At 46.0% G+C, this 24,029-nt stretch overlaps 1 pseudogene; it reads right to left on the reverse strand.

Annotated features, from left to right (window-relative positions):
• LOC147119599 (uncharacterized) overlaps positions 1 to 24,029 on the reverse strand; it is a 343,308-nt pseudogene that overhangs the window by 219,778 nt on the left and 99,501 nt on the right.

Raw genomic sequence — 24,029 nt, forward strand, 5'->3', positions numbered from 1 at the left:
TCCTTCCTTGGGTAAGGAGGCCAAAATTATAGACAGTACTCCAGGTGTGGTCTCACCAAGGCCCTATATAATTGGAGTAAGACTTCTTTACTCCTGTACTCAAATCCTCTTGTAATGAAGGCCAGCATATCATTTGCCTTCCTAATGGCTTGCTGCGCCTGCACATTCACTTTCAGTGACTCATGTACAAGGACAGCCAGGTCCCTTTTGAGCATCTGCATTTCCCAATCTTTTGCCATTTAGGAAATACTGTGCCTTTTTTTTTTCTACCAAGGTTAATCCACGTTATATTCCATCTGCCATGTTTTTGCCCACTCACTGAGCCTGTCGAGATCCCCTTGACGCCTCTTCACATCCTCAACTGACACTGCCACCTAACTTCATCAGCAGCAAATTTGGAATTGTTACACTTAGTCCCCCTCATCCAAATCATTGATATAGATTGTAATAGCTAGGGCCCAAGCATCGCTCCATGCGGTACCCCACTAGTCACAGCCTGCCATCCTGAAAGACCCATTTATCCCTACTTTGTTTTGTCTGTTAACCAACTTTCAATCCATGCTAGTATATTACCCCCAAATCCATGTGCCCTAATGTTGTTCACCAACCTCTTGTGACCTTATCGAAGGCCTTTTGAAAATCCAAATATGCCACATCTACCGGTTCCCCTTTGTTTACTCCACTAGTTATATCCTCCAATAGGTTTGTCAAACAGGACTTCCCATTCATAAATCCATGTTGACTCTGCCCAATCTTACTATTAGTTTCTAAGTGCACAGATATTGCATCCTTTATGACAGATTCCAGCATTTTCCCAACTACTGATGTGAGGATAACAGGTCTGTAGTTACCTGTTTTCTCTCCCTCCTTTTGTAAATAGCAGGGTTACATTTGCTATCCTCCAATCTGCAGGAATTGTTCCAGTATCTATAGAATTTTGGAAGATGACAACTAATGCGTCCACTATACTAAAGGCCACCTCTTTCAAAACCCTAGGATGCAGGTCATCCGGTCCTTGGGATTTATCGACTTTTAGTCCCATTAATTTTGCTAGTACTATTTTATTTTTTACTAATTTCTTTAACTTCATTCTTGCTATACCTGTGGTTTTCTCGTATTTCTGGTAGTTTTTTTTGTCTTCCTCTGTGAAGACAAACAGTATTTAATTTCTCAGCCATTTCCTCATGCCCCATTATAAGTTCTCCTGTCTCTGACTGATTAGCCATCCAATAGAAAATATAGCAAATGAGAATGTTTCCACCTTTCCCAGGCCTGTCCCTGTATAACCGGTAGCTGATTCGTGTTAATATGTGGACATATTTACAAAGCTCACCATGGGTTTTCTACTTTCTACACCTATACTTGCATTTCCCAACTTGAGGCTCCGAAATAACCTGGTTGCATCCTCGAAGCCTACTTTCCTGTCCGTGCTAACATTCCCGTCACTTACAACAGTCTGCTTCTGTCGGGGGCAATGTTTACTTGAATTTCTGTGACATTGTGGGCCCTTGCAGGCAGCAATATCTAATCTCCAATTTTAGTCATTCTGGTTGGTGTAAGCGAGAATGTTGACCACATGAAGGGCCCCGTGCGTGTAGAGTTTCTCCTAAGCTGTAATCACAGGAGATCTCATTGAAGTCTGATAGGGTAGATGCAGGAGGATCTTTCCCCTGGCTGGGGACTCCAGAACCAGGGGTCACAGTCCTAAATGGCTGACCCCTTATTCGGAGACTGAGATGCGGAGAAATGTCTTCACTCAGGGTGGTGAATCTTTGGGAATCTCTAGCCCAGAGGGCTGTGGAGGCTCATCATTGAGTAGATTCAAGACCGAGATCGATAGATTTTTGAGTATTAATGGAATCGAGGGATATGCGGACAGTGTAGGAAAGTGGAGATGAGGTAGAAGATCAGCCATGACCTTATTGAATAGCGGACCAGGCTCCAAGGGTCAAATGATCAACTCCTGCTCCTATTTCTTATGGTCCTCGCTTCAGGAAGTGCCAAAAAGATTTGCAAGGGTGGCACCAGAACTGAGATTAGCTATTGGAAAGAATGAACAGGTTGTGGTTTTCTCTTCAGAAGAGACCTGATGGACGTCATTAAATTATGAATGGCTTGGTGAGAGGTGGAGAGACCGTTTCCACTTGTGGGAGAATCCAAAACAAGGGGCCATAAATAAAAGAGCTACTAATAAATCAAATAGGGAAATAAGGAGAAATATCTTTACTGAGTGGTTAGAAAGAGGAACTCGCTGCCACAGGAAGAAGTTGAGACAAATAGCTTAAATGCTTTCAAATGGAAAGAGACGAGTACACGAGCGAAACAGGAATAGAAAGATATGCTGAGAGGTTGAGATGAGGTCGATGCAATGGGAGGAGACTGGTGTGAATCATAAACAGCAGCACAGACTAGTTGGGCCGAATGGTCTGTTTCTGTTCTATCTAATTCTATGTATTGCTGTTGTCCCAGGATTCAGTCCCAAAATAATGTCATTCCTCTTGCAAGGCTCCATGGTATCATACACCGATCTGAATCTTCACACATTGCCCCGATCCATATCCCCATCTGATTTCCAGATATTCATTGGCAAATATAACATTTTGGATCCTATCGTGTTCTACAACATCCACCTCTTTCTGAACCTGATTCAGCGCAAACCCTCCATACATACGGCACGTGATTGCCCGTGAGACCAGTTGCTCCTTGTAATCTTTGTTGTTCTGAATGATTACTGTATTAATTTTATTGCTAATCTGCCCGACCCCTTCTACCAGTTCAGTCACTGACCCTGCTTGTTCTGTAGCACCATCCCCTGTCTGCCTGTTTATTCTTTTAGGCCAGCCCTGTAATTGTTAGAGCATTGTCCCATCATCTTCCCGCACTGTCGCTGTTAATTCATCTAAATAACCTGACTTGTGATTAGTAAAATCGTGTATCATTTCTCTTAGCACCGCAGACTACAAATTCAACACACATTCAAGTACATAAATAGAAAGGCAAAGGTATAGAAGAAAAGTTTAACAGTAGGAATAATCGGGAGTTTCAATCCACCCTATAAATCTTTTAGGTGTACGTGTCCCTACAAGTCATTTACAGGTCCTTCCAGAAGATGGCGAGGCTCACAGTTTTATTTCAGTTGCGGTCTGTTGCCTGTGTTATACATCACCGCGAAAGAGCTTGTTCAAGAAGTGCTTTCGTAGTCGCTAAAGCAGTACAGTAACGAAAAGGAAGAGCTTCAACCCACGAAAGGAAATAATCAACAGTAACTAGAAAATATTTATTTGCCTATGCCGTCTGAGGCAGCTCGCCTGTGTAGTCAATTTTCAATCGTTTACAATATCCCTTCGGGGGTTGGCTAAGGAGGGAGTCTCGCTTCTTGCGGGAGGGTGGATTGTCATGTGCACAAGGGAGCCGAATATCAAGGTGGGCCTTGACCTCATCTTTGCACCGGCGGCTAGCAGCCGTGACCCCCTGTAATAAAGAGCAGGAAATCCCCAGTGGCTCATCTGGGGAGTCCTGGAATGGGTGAAGAAACGCATATCAATTTTCTAATAGCCTTCTGTCATCATGGTTAGTGTATTTGGTAAATAGACCCTCAAATTAAAGCTTGACATGTAACATAGAAAATTAGGAGCAGGAGTAGGCCATTCGGTCCTTCGAGCCTGCTCCGCCATTCAATATGATCATGGCTGATCCTCTGTCTAATACCATATTCCGGCTCTCTCCCCATACCCCTTGATGCCTTTTGTGTCTAGAAATCTATCTATCTCCTTCTGAAATATATTCAGTGACTTGGCCTCCACACCCTTCTGTGGTAGAGAATTCCACAGGTTCACCACCTCTGAGTGAAGACATTTCTCCTCATCTCATGTCCTAAATGTCCTACCCCGTATCCTGAGACCGTGACCCCTCGTTCTAGACCCCCCAGCCAGGAGAAACATCCTCCCTGCATCCTGTCTGTCTAGCCCTGTCAGAATTGTATACGTTTCAATGAGATCCCCTTTCATTCTTCTAAACTCCAGTGAATACAGGCCTAGTCGACCCAATCTCTCCTCATACGACAGTCCTGCCATCCCAGGAATCAGTCTGGTGAACCTTCGCTGCACTCTCTATGGCAAGTATATCCTTTCTTAGGTCAGGAGACCAAAACTGCACACACTACTCCAGGTGTGGTCTTGCCAAGGCCCTGTATAACTGTAGTAAGACATCCTTGCTCCTGTGCTCTCATCCTCTTGTAATGAAGGCCAACATACCATTTGCCTTCCTAACTGCTTGCTGAACCTGTTTGCTTTTAGTGACTGGTGTACAAAGACACCCAGGTCCCTTTCTCCATCAGCATTTCCCAATCTAGCACCATTTAAATAAGACTCTGCCTTTTTTTTCCTACCGAAGTGGATAACTTCACATTTATCCACGTTCTATTGCATTTGCCTTGTAATTTCCCACTCACCCAACTTGTCTAAATCACATTGCAGCCTCTCTTCAACCTCCTCACAACTTATAATCCCACCTAGTTTCGTGTCATCGGCAAACTTGGAAATATTACATTTGGTTCCCTCATCCAAATCATTGATATGTATTGTGAATAGCTGGGGCCCAAGCACTGATCCCTGCGGTACCCCACTAGTCACCGCCTGCCACCCTGAAAAAGACCCATTTATTCCTACTCTCTGTTTCCTGTCTGTTAACCAATTTTCAATCCATGCCAGTATATTACCCCCAATCCGAGGTGCTTTAGTTTTGCACACTAACTTCTTATGTGGGACTTTATCAAAGGCCTTCTGAAAATCCAAATACACCACATCCACTGGTTCTCCCTTATCTATTCTACCAGTTACATCTTCAAAAAACTCCAGTAGGTTTGTCAAACAAGATTTCCCTTTCATATATCCATGTTGACTTTGTCTAATCCTGCTGATATTTTTTAAGTGTACTGTTATCACATGCTTTATAATAGACTCTAGCCATTCCCTACTACTGATGTTTGGCTAACCGGTCTGTAGTTCCCTGTTTTCTCTTTTTTTATATAGTGGGGTTACATTTGCCACCCTCCAACCTGCAGGAACTGTTCCATAATCTATGGAATTTTGGAAGAGGACAACCAATGTATCCACGATATTTCCATGGCTACCTCTTTTGGTACTCTGGGATGTGGATTATCATGCCCTGGGGATTTATCAGCTTTCAGTCCCATTAATTTCTCCAGCACACTTTTTTTTTTACTAATACTAATTGCCTTTAATTCCTCCTTTTCACTAAACCCTTGGTTCCCTAGCATTTCTTGGAAGTTATTTGTGCCCTCTTCCGTGAAGACAGAACCAAAGTATTTGTTTAATTGCACTTCCATTTCCTTGTTCCCCATTATAAATTCTCCAGTTTCTGACTGTAAGGGGCCTACATTTGTCTTCATTAATCTTTCTCTTTTTACATACGTGTAGAAGCTTTTACAGTCTGCTTTTATGTTCCTTGCATGTTTACTCTTATACTCTATCTTTCCCCTCTCAGTCAATCTCTTCTTCCTTTTTTGCTGAACTCTAAACTGTCCCCAATCCTCAGGCTTGCTACTTTTTCTGGCAGCTTTATATGACTTCTCTTTGGATCTGGTACCATCCTTAATTTCTTTTGTTAGCCATGGTTGGGCCGTTTTTCCGTTTGTGATTTTGCACCAGAAAGGAATGTATAACTGTTGCAATTGATGCATTCGTTCCTAAATGTTAGCCATTGCCTATCCACCATTATGCTTTTTAATGAAGCTCCCCAATCTATCATAGCCAACTCACTCCTCATACCTTCGTAGTTTCCTTTGTTTAGATTTAGGACCCTAGTTTTGGATTGGACTTCTTCACTTTCCATCTTAATGAAGAATTCTATCATGTTATGGTCACTCTTCCCTAAAGGACCCCGCACAACAAGATTATTAATTAACCCCTTCTCATTGCACAATACCCAATCTTGGATTGCCTGTTCCCTAGTTGGCTCCTCAATGTACTGGTCTAAAAAAACATCTCGTACACACTCCAGGAATTCATCCTCTACAGTAGTATTGCTAATTTGGTTTGGCCAGTCTCGATGTAGATTAAAGTCACGCTGATTACTGTAGTACCCTTGTTACATGCATCTCTAATTTCCTGTTTTATGCCATCCCCTACATTACCACTACTGTTTGGAGGCCTATAGACAACTCCCACCAATGTTTTCTGCCCCTTGCTGCTTCTTAGCTCCACCCAGACTGATTCTACATCTTGATTTTCTGTGCCAATATCCTTTCTCACTATTGCTCTGAATTCATCCTTTACTAACGAGGCCACCCCACCTCCTTTTCCTTTTAGCCTATCCTTCCTGAATATCCTTGGATATTCAGCTCCCAGCCTTGGTAACCCTGCAGCTATGTCTCCATAATCGCAATTATATTGTATCTGTTTGCGCTGTTAATTCGTCTACCTTATTACGAATGCTTCGTGCATTCAGATACAGTGCCTTTAGACTTGTCCTTTTAACATTTTTAGACATCTTAACATTTTTTTGTACTATGCCCCTATTTGTCTTATTATTTTTTCTTACCCGGACCCTATTTGTTAATGCACTCCTTTTTGTGTGTACGCACTGTCCCTTCCTGACACAATCTGGTTATCCTTACCCCAATCACTTTCCTGCACTGCTTCCTTGCCTTTTCTCCTCAGCATCTTTAGTCATTCACTTATCTCATCCATTCCAACACTAACATGTTCATAAGGGGGAGAATCTATTCACTGCTCTGTATGTGGAAAGTGATTCCATCGACCATCCCATTTACTGACACCAGCACAGTCACACCTGAGCGAGACCGTTTAGATATGTCACGTGTGGGAAGGGATTCACTCCGTTGTCCCACCTGTTGACACTCCAGGGTGTCCACATTGAGAACTGTTGCTGTAAATACTCTGAAAGCTTTTCTCACATTCAATGTTCAAAGAAGCTGATGCACGATCAGCGCATTGATGCTGGAGAGAGGCGGTTTCAATATCCTGTGTGTGGGAAGAAATTCACCCCACCTGCTGAGACTCCAGTGAGTTCACATGTGACTGCAGGGGTTTGGATTCTGTTCTTAATCACATCCAGGACAGAACCATGGCAAAGTGGGTTTCTGTGTGAATTACTGATTAATTTTCTCTCTCTCGGATCACGGAAACTCCTTCTCCATTCACGAATTGGCACTTTCAATGGCGGGGCTTGTCCCCAGCATGCTCCCCGGGGGAGAATGTGCCTGCTGACAACTGGCAGAGCACAGTGCGCAGGCGCAGTGTCACTGAGATGAGCTGTGCGGGTACAGAAGTGAACAAAGGCGGGAGATGCGATTTTTTGCGTCGATTACGATTCAGTGGGGCGCAGGGAGGTAACGCACTCGGTGGGCGGGCTTCTTAAACACCTGGTGTAGGCGGCAAGTCCCGAATGAGAACTTACATTTTCCGCGTTTGCAACTCCGGGGCTTTTTCCTGCAAATGAGCAGATGCTGACTGCGGCCATCTTTGTAAAGGAAAGCTGCAGATGTGTTTGTCGCAGACTTGCTTCATCAAGCGGTAGAGCGCGTGCGCGGCCAGTTTTGTAAAGGACCCATTAGTGGACGGGGCTTCAGCATCCCACTGCAGTCAGGGAGTAGTGGAGACAGAGATGCACTTCCTCACAGCCTGTGGAAAATATCAGGGCATCAGGGAGAATTTCTACCAAAAATTCTCACAAATATGCCCTGAATTCAGAAATCTGAATGACAACCAAAAACTCCCATTCCTACTGGGGGAGGAGAGAAGCTGTGTAACACTGGCGGCACACTATGTTACAGCTTGCCATGAACAGAGGGACAACCAGTAAACTAAGAGAAGAGTATATATAAACAATGCGAATGTATATTTATACACTCGGGGATATACCTGTTTATACACTGTATGAATAGAACTGCGTTTATGTGTTCAACCATAAATGTATTTTGATGCTTTGGCAACATAAGATGTACCTTATCATGCCAATAAAGCGATTTGAATTTGAACTGAACCCAGCCAGAGGCAGCACCTTCAGGGGAGGAGAGGGAGGGGAACCAGTGAGTGTAGAACTGAACCCAGCCAGAGTCATAACCTACATAGAAGATAGGAGCAGGAGTAGGCCATTCGGCCCCTCGAGCCTGCTCCGCCATTCAATGAGATCATGGCTGACCAAATTCAGTACCCCGTTCCTGCCTTCTCTCCATATCCCTTGATCCCTTTAGCCTTAAGAAATATATCCAACTCCTTCTTGAATATATTTAATGCATTGGCCTCGACTGCCTTCTGTAGTAGAGAATTCCACAGGTTCACCACTCTTTGGGTGAAGAAATTCCTCCTCATCTCTGTCCGAAATGGCTAACCCCTTATCCTTAGACTGTGACCCCTGGTTCTGGACTCCCCGACCATCGGGAACATCCTTCCTGCATCTAGTCTGTCTAGTCCTGTTAGAATTTTATAAGTTTCAATGAGATCCCTTTTCATTCTTCTAAACTCCAGCGAGCATAAGCCCAATCGACCCAATCTCTCCTCATACGTCATCGCTGCCATCGCAGGTATCAGCCTGGTGAATCTTCATTGCACTCCCTCCATGGCAAGAACTTCCTTCCTCAGATAAGGCGACCAAAACTGCACACAATACTCAAGCTGTGGTCTCACCAAGGCCCTGTACAACTGCAGCAAGACATCCTTGTTCCTGTACTCGAACCCTTTCGCTACGAAGGCCAACATACCATTTGCCTTCTTAACCGCCTGCTGCACCTGCATGCTTCCCTTCAACGACTGGTGCACAAGGACACCCAGGTCTCGTTGCACTTCCCCTTCCACCAATCTATTGCCGTTCAGATAATAATCTGCCTTCGGGGAGGTGAGGGGGGGAAGCAGTGAGTGCAGAACTGAACCCAGCCAGAGTCAGCACCTTCAGGGGAGGAGAGGGAAGGGAACCAGTGAGTGCAGAACTGAACCCAGCCAGCGTCAGCACCTTCAGGGGAGGAGAGGGAGGGGAACCAGTGAGTGTAGAACTGAACCCAGCCAGAGCCAGCACCTTCAGGGGAGGAGTAATGTTATAACGGCACAGAAGGACGCCATTCGGCCCATCGAGTCCGTGCCGGCTCTCTGTAGAGCAGTCCCATTGCCCTGCTCTATCCCCGTAGCCCTGCAAGTGTATTTCCCTCAAGTGTCTATCCAGTCACCCCTTGAAAACATTGAGTGTGTCTGCTTCCACCACTTTCATTGGCAGCGAGTTCCAGATCATCACCACTTGCTGCGTAAAAAGTTTTTCCTCACATCCCCCCTGTATCTCTTGCCCAAAACCTTAAATCTGGCTTCCCTAGTCCTTGTACCATCAACTAGTGGGAACAGCCTTACCCCGTCTAGCCTATCCAAACCCGTCATAATTTTGTACACCTCTATCAAATCACCCCTCAACTTCCTTTGCTCCAGTTAAAACAAATCCAGCTTCACCAACCTGTCCTTGTAGCTAACATACCCCATCCCCGGAACCATTCTGGTAAATCTCGTCTGCACCCTCTCAAGGGCCTTCACATCCTTCCTAATGTGTGGTGACCAGAACTGAATGCAATACTCCAGTTGTGGCCTAACCAGCACTTTATAAAGATACAGATTCACCATAACTTCTCTACTTTTGTACTCAATACCTCTATTTATGAAACCCAAGATCCCATATGCTTTGTTAACCACTCTCTGAATATGTCCTGTCACCTTCAGGGACCTATGCACATTAACTCCCAGGTCCCTCTGTCCCTGCACACTCGTTAAAATTGTGCCATTAAGTGTATATTGCCTCTCCCTGTTCCTGCTACCAAAGTGCATCACCTCGCACTTCTCTGTATTAAATTCCATCTGCCACTTGTCAGCCCATTCTGATTCCCTTTCTATGTATGTCCGTTGCAGTCGATTGGTATCATCCTCACTGTTTGCCAGACCCCCCATGTTTGGTGTCATTGGCAAATTTAGAAATACTACTTTGTATTCCAATATCCAGGTCATTTATATATAGTACTGACCATTGGGGAACATCACTGTGTACCATCCTCCAGGCTGAAAAACAGCCATTTACCACAACTCGCTGTTTTCTGTCCTTAAGCCAATTCCTTATCCAAGCTGCCACTAACCAACCTGTTCCACGAGCCTCCATTTTGTTAACTAGAGGGAGAGAGGGGACTCGGTGACTGTAGAACTGAACCAGCCAGAGTCAGCACCTTCAGGGCAGGAGAGGGAGGGGAACCAGTGAGTGTAGAACTGAACCCAGCCAGAGTCAGCACCTTCAGGCGAGGAGAGAGAGCGGAGCAAAAGACAAACTGTCCTGAGATGTGTGATTGTTTTGTGTTTTAGCACAGGGAGGAGGGACAATGTGTGGGACGGGGATTTACAGCTTTGGGGGAACAAGAGAGGAAAGAATGTTCCATAGAAACTAGAATTGTCTGTTCTGAATTTCTGTCCTGTACTTACAGTGATGAGTGTTGTAAACTCCTTTTACAGGGTATTAGAAGGGGAGGATTTGCAGAAGGAATCTTGAACCAAACATCATGTCAAGATCTGTCAGTCACTCGATTCATCAGGACCTGAATATCGTCAGCCTTTGAATTTGGAAGGAGAATTGTTTGTCTGTTCTGTCTGGGAAAAGATTTCAAACATCAATGTGACTGGAAAAGCACCAAGACACACACACCCGAGTGAGAGTGTTCCAGTGCACTGACTGTAGAAAGAGCTTTAACCAGTTACACAGCCTGGAAAAACATCGCACCATTCACAGCGGGGAGAAACCGTTCACATGTTCTGTGTGTGGACGAGACTTGAATTGATAGTCCAACCTGGAGAGACACAAGGACACCCGCACCACGGAGAAACCGTGGAAATGTGGGCACTGTGGGAAGGAATTCATTTGTCATCTAATCTGGAAATTCATCGGCGCAGTCACGCTGGGGAGAGGCCGTTCACCTGCTCCAACTGTGGGAAAGGATTCACTACTTCATCCCACCTACTGAGACACCAGCGTGTTCACAAGTGACCGGGGTTGGATTCTGCTGTTATTGCTGCTTTCAATCACATCCCGACTGAATCATGTCCATTCTGACAGTTGGAGTTTGTTTCTGCTGATGTTAATAACCCCTATAACTGGGCTGGAGTTTAGTATTTTGATATTTCAAACAACACAGTGTGGCGATATTTGATGTCTCCAAGAGGAGACTAATTGATGTCCTGTTACCAACTGCTCCATTTTTGGGCCTTTTCTCCTTTCTAACTCGAGATTATTTCAGTTCTCCTACCTTCGGTTACTCTCATGGACAAGCCCCAGCTCCCCATACCTTCCAGAGTGCCTCTCCTAGCCTTGGTATCCAGGGAAGGTCTCGGTAACACGCCCGAGATTACTAAACACAAAACCCAGTCTGTTAATCACGTTCAGCTACTGGACTTAGCGTGTGTCCAACAGCATCTCTCTCACCTTTGATGTGTGAATAGAGCATCACGCCTGCAAACCTGCTTTCAATTTAAATTTGAATCCTCTCAGTAAGTGTATTTTTAAAAATTACGTACAATTAAACAGATCACATCAAATAATTGGCAAAGATTTAGAGTCAACAAGATGAACAAGTGAACACATCATGGCCCAATACCCCAGCTCTATATTCACAGGAGAAAGTCTGTTATCTAACTCCTCGAGTGGACAGAATAGAGAAAGATCCCAACTCTAAGAACATCTAGAATCTGTTGTAAATATCTTTCAAATCCTGACTGGTCCAATCCGTCAGTTTCCTTTCAATTGAAGTGAATGGAAGATGAGAGGGGTGTTGACATATGGACCACAGTTAATTCAACTTCTGGAAGGTGTTCATGTTTAGTTCATTCGATATCGGGGGAAAATGTGGTTGGTATCATTAGAGAGAGAGAGAGATTTCACTGAGCAACAGCTGGTGTTTGCAACCAACTGGCCTTGGATATTTTCATCACAGAATATTTCAATCAGAAATATGATGTTGGGATAAGAAAAGCCTGGAGACTAGTGGTTTGTGCTGCCCCAGGAAGGCCAGTGTTTTTACTGCTTCTAACGTTGTTGATGTGTGTTGAAGAAAATGCAGACTTGTGTCTCTGGACTGTGCAGTAGCCAGAGACGACCATATTAGGCAATGCCAGCTCCAGTTTGATAAGAGGTTGATGGCAGAGCAAGAGATCCAGCAGTTTTAAGAATTTATCTCCCGTCATCTGCAGACATCGAATGTTGCAGCATGCTGACAAAATTGGACTTAAGACTTTAACCTATTGGGTTAAATTATTGGGATCGATTGTTATAGAATTGAATTGTTATAGAATGGAAAAGTAGTGAAGTTATGCTAAACTTGTATCGAACCTTGGTTAGACCACACTTGGAGCACTGCGTACAATTCTGGTCGCCATATTATAAAAAGGATATAGAGGCACTGGAGAGGGTGCAGAGAAGATTTACAAGGGTAATACCAGAAATGAGAGGGTATACCTGTCAGGAAAGGATGGACAGGCTGGGTCTCTTTTCTCTTGGAAAAAAGACTGAGGGGTGACCTAATTTCATGAAAGTTCTTTAAAATTATGAAAGGTTTTGCTAGAGTAGATAGAGAGAGAGTGTTTCCACTTGTGGGGAAGAGCATAACTAGAGGCCATCAATATAAGATAGTCACCAAGAAATCAAATAGGGAATTCAGGAGAAACTTCTTTACCCAGAGAGTGGGGAGAATGTGGAACTCGCTACAACAGGGAGTGGTTGAGGCGAATAGTACCGATACATTTAAGGGGAGGCTAGACAAGTATATGAGGGAGAAGGGAATAGAGGGTTATGCTGATAGAGTTAGATGGGGAAAGACGGGAGGAGGCTCGAGTGGAGCATAAACGCCGGCATGGACTGGTTGGGCCGAATGGTGTGTTTCTGTGCCGTATATCCTGTGTAATCCTATTTTCCAAGACACATTGCTCGAAGGGGAGGATAAATGACTCGCATCCAAACACAATTGTTACTTTTGTCTTCTTTGTAAAATCACATAGTCTGGGCATAATTTGTTTGTGAAATTAAAATTGATTATATGGACTAGAAGTAATTGAATCAGGAAATGTATTTTATAATGATGTGCATTTTGAAATTGTACTTGGAACATCTCCTCATTAAAGACCACCCATTGTTCCATTACAGTTTTTCCTGTCACTCTTTAGTTCCATTTTACCCTGGCTAGATCCTTTCGCATCCCATTAAAGTTAGCCCTATTCCACTAGATTGTTCCTTGCTCCTCTCCATTGCTAATCTAAATCTTATGATAGGATGATCACTCGTACCCAAGTGTTCTCCCACAGACACTTGATCGACCTGGCCCACCTCATTCCCCAGCACCAGATCCAGCGATGCCTCCTTCCTAGTTGGGCCAAGAACATACTGTTCCAGGAAATTCTCATGAACACATTTCAGAAATTCCCTCCCCATCCTTTCCCTTTACCCTAGTGTAAGCGAGGAAAATCTGGATGGTAAAACAGAACTAACAGACTCAGGTGTTACCCAGTTTATTACGAGTGCGCACGGGAGAACCACCTCAGCCAACCCCAGCTGGAGGCTCCGTTCTCAGAGGAAAAGTGACAATACAGCTTAGTTTATACAGTTTATTAGACAACACCCACTTATTACTAATGGGGTGTATACATGGGAATATTGATACTTCATTGGTTTACATGGTTAATCAATCAACTACTAAGCCTGTCCTTCGAACTCGAGTACCCCCTGAATACATCAGTAAAAAGCTTATGGGCTGCAAAGGCATCATTCTAACTTCGCATTCATGAGCTTATCTCTTATTCTTGTTATCAAAATAGGGAGGCAGGCATCTTCAGCACGACATGGCCTTGCTGAACAAAGCCCTCGTCAAAAAGGGCCAGCTGACTATTCTCTAAGACCTGTCTGCAAAGTCTCATCAATGTGCCTTTGTGCCTTATCTCTTTCAAGAGGCCTCCTCCAAACATGTACTCGGAGTAATTTACAAGCGGAGCTTTGGAATGTCCTTGGTCATCTACTTGTTAGTTTAAAAAGAGTTAATATAGCCAAGTATCCCATGGTGCTTTGCATTTCGTTTTCCAGCTAACAAGACTAAATGGTACCTTTCAGACAGTTTTATACCGGTTGAATATTGAGGACCCCTTTATATCTTTTAAACCAAATTTTATCCTAACAATCCCCTCTTTTGGCCCTTGGCTGAGCCCCAGGTAGCCAACCCCTATCTGTCACCTAAATGCAGGATGCTGTACCTCATCTTAACCAGATTCCCTTCATGGTGGCCACCAGTCCGGGTGGAAGAGAGACAGAACATCTGAAAGTCCTATCAAACTATGATTGTCTCCCCTTTTATATGCACCTTACCCCGGTATATACTACTCCCGGTACCACTCAGACGTGTCCTTTGTTGAGATCAAAGAGGCACTGGGGACATTCTCACCCAGTCTCTGCTTTACTGCCTTAGCCAACCTTTTCATCCTCTGCCTATGACATTTATTACAGGCCATGAAAATCAAGAAGCACATTATAACAAACTGCACTACTACTAATATATGTGAGATTAATCTAATCCAAGGATGGATCTGTATATTCAGCCCCCAACTCCAAAGGTCATCCCACCAAGCGGTGACTTTAACTTGATCAATGTCATGCTTAATGTTTTTATTGTTCTGTTGTAGGTTATAATAAACCTTCTGGGAGAGGCATATCTCCATTTTCAATACTTTCAAGTGTTCGGGCAACAGGGTATCGGATACCCAAATGTGTTCTGATAGTCTTTTAAGTCTTTCTTGATATCTTCAGAAACTTGTAAGGTGGTGAGGTTATGCTGGTGTATCTCCACCAATTCCTCGTGTCCAATCCGTACCGGGATTTCCGGAGTGGAGCAGAACTCTGAACTTGGAATATCACAAGTTAGATTGGCATATTTAAACATTTTCAAATTAGTTGTAACGCAATATTCACCCTTTCCGGCGTAAGCCACTTGAGTGGGTTTTAAATCCGCCTCTAAGGCCTCCATGGTACAATTAATATCCCGTACTTACAAGCAGCTAGAGATGGCAGCAGGAAGGGACCGCGCCAGAGAGGGGAGGGGGGTCAAGTAGGTATTAGGGCTATTTAATAATTGCCAGAACTTTATCCTAGAATATGCAGAAATGGCCCAGCCTATACAGGATTTGATCAAAGGGGGATGCCCTTACAAATAGATTCCGACCAAGGAACGCACTTCATGGGCAAAATACTGAAGGATATATGTAAACTAATGGGAATTAAACAAAAGTTCAACATACCCTATCGTCCGCAAAGTTCGGGCATGGTGGAACGCATGAACCGTACATTAAAGCAATCCAAGAAACAGGGCAATGCATGGGCAGACGAGGCAGCCAAGTGGGCAGCTGAGAAAGGGAATCTGACCAATGAAGCCCAGGTGTTCGTGTTTAGTTAAAGTGTGAAAACACAACTGTCTTATTCGATCGGGAAAGTTTTTTTTTTATTTACGTGAAGTGACGCAATTGCGTAAGGCTGATAATGTTTTGCTCCACCTTCAAAAGCCTGCAAAGGAGTTAACCCTTTCCACTGTTAAGTTACTTCAAAAAAGTTAGTTAATAGTCGAATAATTAAAGGCACGGCAGAGTAACTTGGTCCAGTGGATGCACATCCTGTGCCTTTCCACCATCTAAAAGGCACAATTCAGGAGTGTGCTGGAATACTCTCCACTTGCCTGGATGAGTGCAGCTCCAACAACACTCAAGAAGCTCGACACCAAAGCAGCCCACTTGATTGGCACCCTATCCACCACCTTAAACATTCACTCCCTCCACCACTGGCGTACCATGGCTGCAGTGTGTACCATCTACAAGATGCACTGCAGCAACTCGCCAAGGCTTCTTTGGCAGTACCTCCCAAACCCGCGACCACTTCCACCTAGAAGGACAAGGGCAGCAGGTGCATGGGAATACCACCACCTCCAAGTTACCCTCCAAGTCACACACCATCCTGATTTAGAAGTATATCGGCCGTTCCTTCATCGTCACTGTTTCAAAATCCTGGAACTCCCTCCCTAACAGCACTGTGGGAGTACCTTCACCACACGGACTGCAGCGGTTCAAGAAGGTGGCTCACCACCACCTTCTCAAGGGCAACTAGGGATGAGCAATAAATGCTGGCCTTGCAAGCGCAGCCCACATCTTATGAACGAATAAAACAAAATAGTGGGAACTCCAGGATGCTTCCCATGTCCTGGACAACCACGTGTGCAGGAGGTGTCATCAGCTGGAGGAGATCGAGCTCTGGGTTTCGGAGCATGAGCAGCAGCTGGTGTCACTGCGGTGCATCCATGAGGCTGAGAGCTGTGTGGATAGCATGTTTCAGCAGGTGGTCACCCCGCAGCTAATGAGTCTGCAGGCAGAGAGGGAATGGGTGACTGCTAAACAGAAGAGGAGGACCAGGCAGGTAGTGCAGGAGTCCCTGGAGTGCATCTCGCTCTCCAACCAGTATTCTGTGCTGAGTACTGTTGAGGGTGATGGTTCCTCTGTGGAGTACAGCCAGAGCCAAGTCCATGGCACCACAGGTGTCTCAGCTGCACAGGGGTGGAGGAGGAAGACAGGGAAAGCAATAGTGGGAGGGGATTCAATAGTTAGCGGAGCAGACAGGCGTTTCTGCAGCTGCAGACCAGACCCCAGTATGGTATGTTGCCTCCCTGGTGCCAGGGTTAAGGATGTCACTGAGTGGATGCAGGACACTCTGAGGGGGGGAGTGTGAACACCCAGAGGTTGTTGTCCATATCAGTACCAACAACGTAGGTAGAAAGAGGGATGAGGTCCTGCAGATAGATTTTAGGGAGCTGGGAAAGAGATTAAAAAGCAGAATCTCAAAGGTAGTAATCTCTGGATTACTCCCAGTGCCACGCGTGAGTGAGTATAGAAATAGGAGGATAGAGCAGATGAATATGTGGCTGGAGAGACAGTGCAGGATGGAGGGCTTCAGATTCCTGAGGAATTGCGGCCGATTCTGGAGGAGGTGGGATCTGTACAGGCCGGACAGGATGCAGCTCAACAGAGCCGGGACCAATATCCTCGTGGGAAGGTTTGCTGGTGTGGCAGTATTGGTTAAGGAGAATGTTACAGTGCTGGAGAGGGAGGATGTCCTGGAGGGGTCAAGGACATAATCTATATGGCTGGAGTTAAGAAGAAATAGAGGTGCCATTACACTACTTGGTGTATTCTATAGACCACCAAATAGTGGGAAAGATATGTAGGAGCAAATTTGCAGAGAAATTACAGAGAGGTGCAACAACTATAGAGTAGTGATAATGGGGGACTTCAACTATCCTAATATAGACTGGGATCATAATAGTGTTAAGGGCAGAGAAGGGGAAGAATTTCTGAAGTGTGTTCAGGAGAACTTTCTTGATCAGTATGTTTCTGGCCCAATGAGGGAGGAGGCATTGCTGGATCTGGTTCTGGGGAATGAGGTGGGTCAAGTGGAGCAAGTGTCAGTAGGTGAACATTTAGGGAACAGTGATCAGAGTATCATAAGGTTTAGATTAGCTATTGAAAAGGATAGGGAGCAATCTGGAGTAAAAATGTTTAACTGGGGGAAGGCCTATTTCAGTGGGATGAGAACGGATCTGGCCTGGGTAAACTGGAATCAAAGATTAGCAGCAAAACAGTAATGGAGCAATGACACATTCATTACAGGCCTCAAGATTAACCCACACAGGGACATTGCTGTCAGTGAAGAGAGACGAGAAAGACCAAAGTGCCGTTTGCCCCTCTCAGTGTGGCCCTGAAGGACTGTGTCCAAGCTGTAGTTCTGTTCCCGCCGTACGATCCTCCGCCCAGATTGTCCTTTCTGAGCTCCAGCCAGGTGATGGTAAACACTCAGGTGGGAATGACAAAAATCTACAACAATGTGTTTAAAGCAAAGCTGATTTATTTGACATATTCCAGAATATTAATAACCCCTGTAATTGGGCTGGAGTTTAATATCAGCAGAAACAAACCCCGACTGTCAGAATGAACATGGTTCAGTCCTGGATGTGATTAACAGCTGCAAAAACATCAGAATCCAACCCCTGCAGTCACTTGTGAACTCGCTGGTGTTTCAGCAGGTTGGATGACTGAGTGAATCCCTTCCCACATTCAGAGCAGGTGAACGGTCTCTCCCCAGTGTGAGTGCGCTGGTGTACAGTGAGGTGAGATGATCGCCTGAACCCAGTCCCTCAGTGAGAGCACCTGAATGGTCTCTCGTCAGTGTGAACATGTTGATAGGACGTCAGTTCCCTGGAACGTTTAAAGCACTTCCCGCAGTCCGGGCATTTAAAAGGTCTCTCGTCAGTGTGAACTCACCAGTGCTGCAGCAGGTGGGATGACGGAGTGAATCCCTTCCCACATCAGTGCTGGTGAACGGCCTCTCCCCAATGTGAACTCGCTGGTGTGTCACCAGGGAGGATGACTGAGTGAATCCCTTTCCACACTCGGAGCAGGTGAACGGTCTCTCCCCAGTATGAGTGCGCTGGTGTACAGTGAGGTCAGATGATCGCCTGAACCCAGTTCCGCAGTGAGAGCACCTGAACGGTCTCTCGTCAGTGTGAACATGTTGATGGCACATCAGTTCCCCGGAACTTTTATAGCACTTCCCGCAGTCCGGGCATTTAAAAGGTCTCTCGTCAGTGTGAACTCGCCTGTGCTGCAGCAGGTGGGATGAATTAGTGAATCCCTTCCCACACTCAGTGCAGGTGAATGGCCTCTCCCTGGTGTATTCAGCTCAGACGGGTAGTTGAATTGCTTCCCATGGAACCACATTTACATGGTTTCTCCCCGGTGTGACTGCGCTTGTGTCTCGACAGGCCGGAGGATCAGCTGAAGCCTCGTCCACACACAGAACACGTGTACAGTTTCTCCCTGCTCTGAACGGTGCTTTCTGCTTCCATGCTCAAAGGTCCTGATGAATTAAGCGACTCTGTCAGATCTTGAAATGAAGTTTGGTTTGAGTTTCCCGTCTGAAAAGCCACCTCTTCTAATACCCTGTAGAATTAATTTTAAAGAGGAAAAAGGGAGGGTGAGAGAGAATCCACAAAAACACAAAAGCAGGTTGTGAAATTGAGCTCAATGCATCTGGGAATTTGTGGGTCCGGCATTAGAAAAAAGTGACCATGAAAGCTGCCGGATCGTCGTAAAAACCCAACTGGTTCACTAATGTCCTTCAGGGAAGGGAACCCGTCACCCGGTCTGGGCCCACACAAGACTCTGGCCTCTATGGGAGGAGAGAGAGCGAGGTGGGAGGGGGAGGGGTGAAGGAGAGTGACTTTATACATCTGCAACTCGACTGGAACTTTGACAGACCCGCCCAAACACGTGACCTCCACCACCTAGAAGGACAAGGGCAGCAGCTGCATGAGAACATCATCATCTCCCAGTTCCCCTCCAAGTCACACACTGTCCTGATTTGGGCATATATCGCCGTTCCTACATCGTCGCTGGGTGAAAATACTGGAACTCCTCACCGAACAGCTTTCTGAGAGTACCTTCACCACACGGACTGCACAGGTTCAAGAAGAAGGCCCAGCATCACCTTCTCAACGGGCAACTGGGGACTGGCAATATCTGCTGGCCCTGCTAGTGACACCCACATCGAATTAATTTTAAAAATCTGTACAAATAAAATGGATTGAAGGCCTCTACAGAAATACTTGTTCCTAAAACGATAATCTTTTACACTGTACAGACAATGTCTGTTTAGCAAATTAATCTCCCCTAGAATCCAACTCCCTTTACAGTCTCACATTGGAAATTGTTGGGTCCCACTGGGCTCAGAGGTACTGGGGGTTAAACCCAGCAGATTCTCCCCCCTCTCCACTCCAGCTCAAACTGCTGCAACAAGAAAGCCCCACACAGGAGGCCAGGGACCGAGTTCCACATCCACCACCCACCGTGATGCTAACTGGCTCTGAGTTGCTCCCTCTGCTGTATAAATGCAAGTTGTCGTGTTTCTTGTCTGGGGGAGGCGCTGCACCCTGGGGTTAATGGTGCCAGTATCCTGGGCACACGTTCGCTGGCTCTGACTCGGGGCCTGAGAACCACAATCAGTGTTGCTGAGGGATTCCAACCCTGGGACTGTACATGGGGATTCCAACCCTGGGACTGTACATGGGGATTCTAACCCTGGGATTGTACATGGGGATTCCAGCCCTGGGATTGTACATGGGGATTCCAGCCCTGGGACTGTACATGGGGATTCTAACCCTGGGACAGTACATGGGGATTCTAAACCTGGGACTGTACATGGGGATTCTAACCCTGGGACTGTACATGGGGATTCTAACCCTGGGACTGTACATGGGGATTCCAAACCTGGGACTGTACATGGGGATTCCAACCCTGGGACTGTACATGGGGATTCCAAACATGGGACTGCACATGGAGATTCTAACTCTGGGACTGTACATGGGGATTCCAACCCTGGGACTGTACATTGGAATTCTAACGTTGGGACTGTACATGGGGATTCTAACCCTGGGACAATACATGGGGATTCCAGCCCTGGGACTGTACATGGGGATTCCAACCCTGGGACTGTATATGGGGATTCTAACCCTGGGACTGAACATGGGGATTATAACCCTGGGAGTGAGAGAGAGAGAGACTGGGAATGAATGAGAGAGAGATTGGGGGTGTGAGAGAGAGAGATTGGGAGTGTGAGAGAGAGACTGGGAGTGTGAGAGAGAGAGAGACTGGGAGTGAGAGCGAAAGAGATTGGGAGTGTGAAAGAGAGAGAGTGATTGGGACTGTGAGAGAGAGAGAGAGAGAGAATGGGAGTGTGAGAGAGAGAGAGATTGGGAATGTGAGAGAGAGAGTTTGGGAGTGTGAGCGAGAGAGAGATTGGGAGTGTGAGAGAGACAGAGTTTTGGAGTGAGAGAGAGAGAGATTGGGAGTGTGAGAGAGAGTGAGACTGGGAGTGAGAGAGAGAGATTGGGAGTGTGAGAGAGAGAGAGACTGGGAGTGAGAGAGAGAGAGATTGGGAGTGTAAGAGAGCGAGAGATTGGGAGTGAGAGAGAGAGATTGGGAGTGTGAGAGAGAGAGACTGGGAGTGAGAGAGAGAGAGATTGGGAGTATGAGAAAGAGAGAGATTGGGAGTGTGAGAGAGAAAGAGATTGGGAATGTGAGAGAGAGAGAGATTGGGAGTGTGAGAGAGAGAGAATATGCGATCAATGTCTGGCCGGCGAGGTTGAAACAGAGATGCATTTCCTCCTAAAATGCGAAAAATTCAACACATCAAGAAACATATTATTCAACAAGCTAAGCCAAACAACCCCAGATTTCAAGGAATTGGATGACCTGTCAAAATTGAGATTAGTCCTAGGAGAAGGAGACAGACCATACCTTGGGGCCAAATATGTAACAACATGTCACAACCTGAGGACTGTTTAAAAATTAAGACTGTTTAAAATTAATATTGAGCGTACCAAATGAAGTACAAAGACTGTTTAAAATTAATATTGTTTAAAAGTAATATTGTATGTAACCAACAAATGTCAAATCGATTGACACCTACAGAATGTTGGAAAACTGTACCTTTTTGCTATGTAAGCTTTGGCAATATGGTTCTCTGTAAACTTTCATGCCAATAAAGCATTTGAATTGGAATTGGAATTGGAATTGGATTGGGAGTGTGAGAGAGAGAGAGATTGGGAGTGTGAGAGAGAGAGAGATTGGGAGTGTGAGAGAGAGAGATAGATTGCGAGTGTGAGAGAGAGAGAGATTGGGAGTGTGAGAGAGAGAGGGATTGGGAGTGTGAGAGAGAGAGAGATTGGGAGTGTGAGAGAGAGAGAGATTGCAAGTGTGAGAGAGAGAGAGAGATTGGGAGTGTGAGAGACAGAGAGATTTGGAGTGTGAGAGAGATTGGGAGTGTGAGAGAGAGATTGGGAGTGTGAGAGCGAGAGAGACTGGGAGTGTGAGAGAGAGAGAGACTGGGAGTGTGAGAGAGAGAAATTGGGAGTGTGAGAGAGAGAGAGATTGGGAGTGTGAGAGAGAGAGAGATTGGGAGTGAGAGAGAGAGAGAGAGATTGGGAGTGTGAGGGAGAGAGACTGGGAGTGAGAGAGAGAGAGATTGGGAGTGTGAGAGAGAGAGATTGTGAGTGTGAGAGAGTTAGAAATTGGGAGTGTGAGAGAGAGAGTGATTGGGAGTGTGAGAGAGAGAGATTGGGAGTTTGAGAGAGAGAGATTGGGAGTGTGAGAGAGAGAGATTGGGAGTGTGAGAGAGAGAGAGTGATTTGAGTGTCAGAGAGAGAGATTGGGAATGTGAGAGGGAGAGAGATTGGGAGTGTCAGAGAGAGAGATTGGGAGTGTGAGAGAGAGAGAGAATGGGAGTGAGAGAGAGACAGAGAGATTGGGGATGTGAGAGAGAGAGATTGGGAGTGTGAGAGAGAGAGATTGGGAGTGTCAGAGAGAGAGAGACTGGGCGTGTGAGAGAGAGATTGGGAGTGTGAGAGAGAGAGATTGGGAGTGTGAGGGAGAGAGACTGGGAGTGAGAGAGAGAGATTGGGAGTGTGAGAGAGAGAGAGAGAGATTGGGTGTGTCAGAGAGAGAGAGATTGGGAGTGTGAGAGAGAGAGATTGGGAGTGTGACAGAGAGATTGGGAGTGTGAGAGAGAGAGAGATTGGGAGTGAGAGAGAGAGAGACTGGGAGTGAGAGAGAGAGAGATTGGGGGTGTGAGAGAGAGAGTTTGGGAGTGTGAGAGAGAGAGAGAGAATGGGAGTGTGAGAGAGAGAGAGAATGGGAGTGTGAGAGAGAGAGATTGGGAGTGTGAGAGAGAGACATTGGGAGTGACAGAGAGAGAGATTGGGAGTGAGAGAGAGAGAGAGACTGGGAGTGAGAGGGAGGGATTGGGAGTGTGAGAGAGACAGAGACTGGGAGTGAGAGAGAGAGAGATTGGGAGTGTGAGAGAGAGAGAGATTGGGAGTGAGAGAGAGAGATTGGGAGTGTGAGAGAGAGAGACTGGGAGTGAGAGAGAGAGAGCGATTGGGAGTATGAGAGAGAGAGAGATTGGGAGTGTGAGAGAGGGAGAGATTGGGAGTGAGAGAGAGAGAGAGAGATTCGGAGTGTGAGAGAGAGAGAGATTGGGAGTGAGAGAGAGAGATTGGGAGTGTGAGTGAAAGAGACAGGGTGTGAGAGAGAGAGAGATTGGGAGTGTGAGAGAGACAGATTGGGAGTGTAAGAGAGTTAGAGATTGGGAGTGTGAGAGAGAGAGAGATTGGGAGTGTGAGAGAGAGAGATTGGGAGTGCGAGAGAGAGAGATAGGGAGTGTGAGAGAGAGAGATTGGGAGTGTCAGAGAGAGAGATTGGGAGTGTGAGAGAGAGAGAGATTGGAAGTGTCAGAGAGAGAGATTGGGAGTGTGAGAGAGATAGATTGGGATTGAGAGAGAGAGAGTGAGATTGGGGGAGTGAGAGAGAGAGATTGGGAGTGTGAGAGAGAGAGATTGGGAGTGTGAGAGAGAGAGACTGGGAGTGTGAGAGAGAGATTGGGAGTGTGAGAGAGAGAGAGATTGGGAGTGTGAGGGAGAGAGACTGGGAGTGAGAGAGAGAGATGGGGAGTGTGAGAGAGAGAGAGATTGGGTGGTGAGAGGGAGAGAGATTGGGAGTGTGAGAGAGAGAGATTGGGAGTGTGACAGAGAGATTGGGAGTGTGAGAGAGAGAGAGGTTGGGAGTGAGAGAGAGAGAGACTGGGAGTGAGAGAGAGAGAGATTGGGGGTGTGAGAGAGAGAGATTGGAAGTGTGAGAGAGAGAGAGACTGGGAGTGTGAGAGAGAGAGAGAGATTGGGAGTGTGAGAGAGAGAGATTGGGAGTGTGAGAGAGAGACATTGGGAGTGTGAGAGAGAGAGAGGCTGGGAGTGTGAGAGAGAGAGAGAATAGTAGTGTGAGAGAGAGAGAGATTGGGAGTGTGAGAGAGAGATTGGGAGTGTGAGAGAGAGAGAGATTGGGAGTGAGAGAGAGAGA

Source organism: Somniosus microcephalus, chromosome 4 (genome assembly GCF_052327205.1).
Source record: "Somniosus microcephalus isolate GS21.2 chromosome 4, FLI_Smic_1.0, whole genome shotgun sequence".
In the NCBI taxonomy this organism is placed as follows: Eukaryota; Metazoa; Chordata; class Chondrichthyes; order Squaliformes; family Somniosidae; genus Somniosus; species Somniosus microcephalus.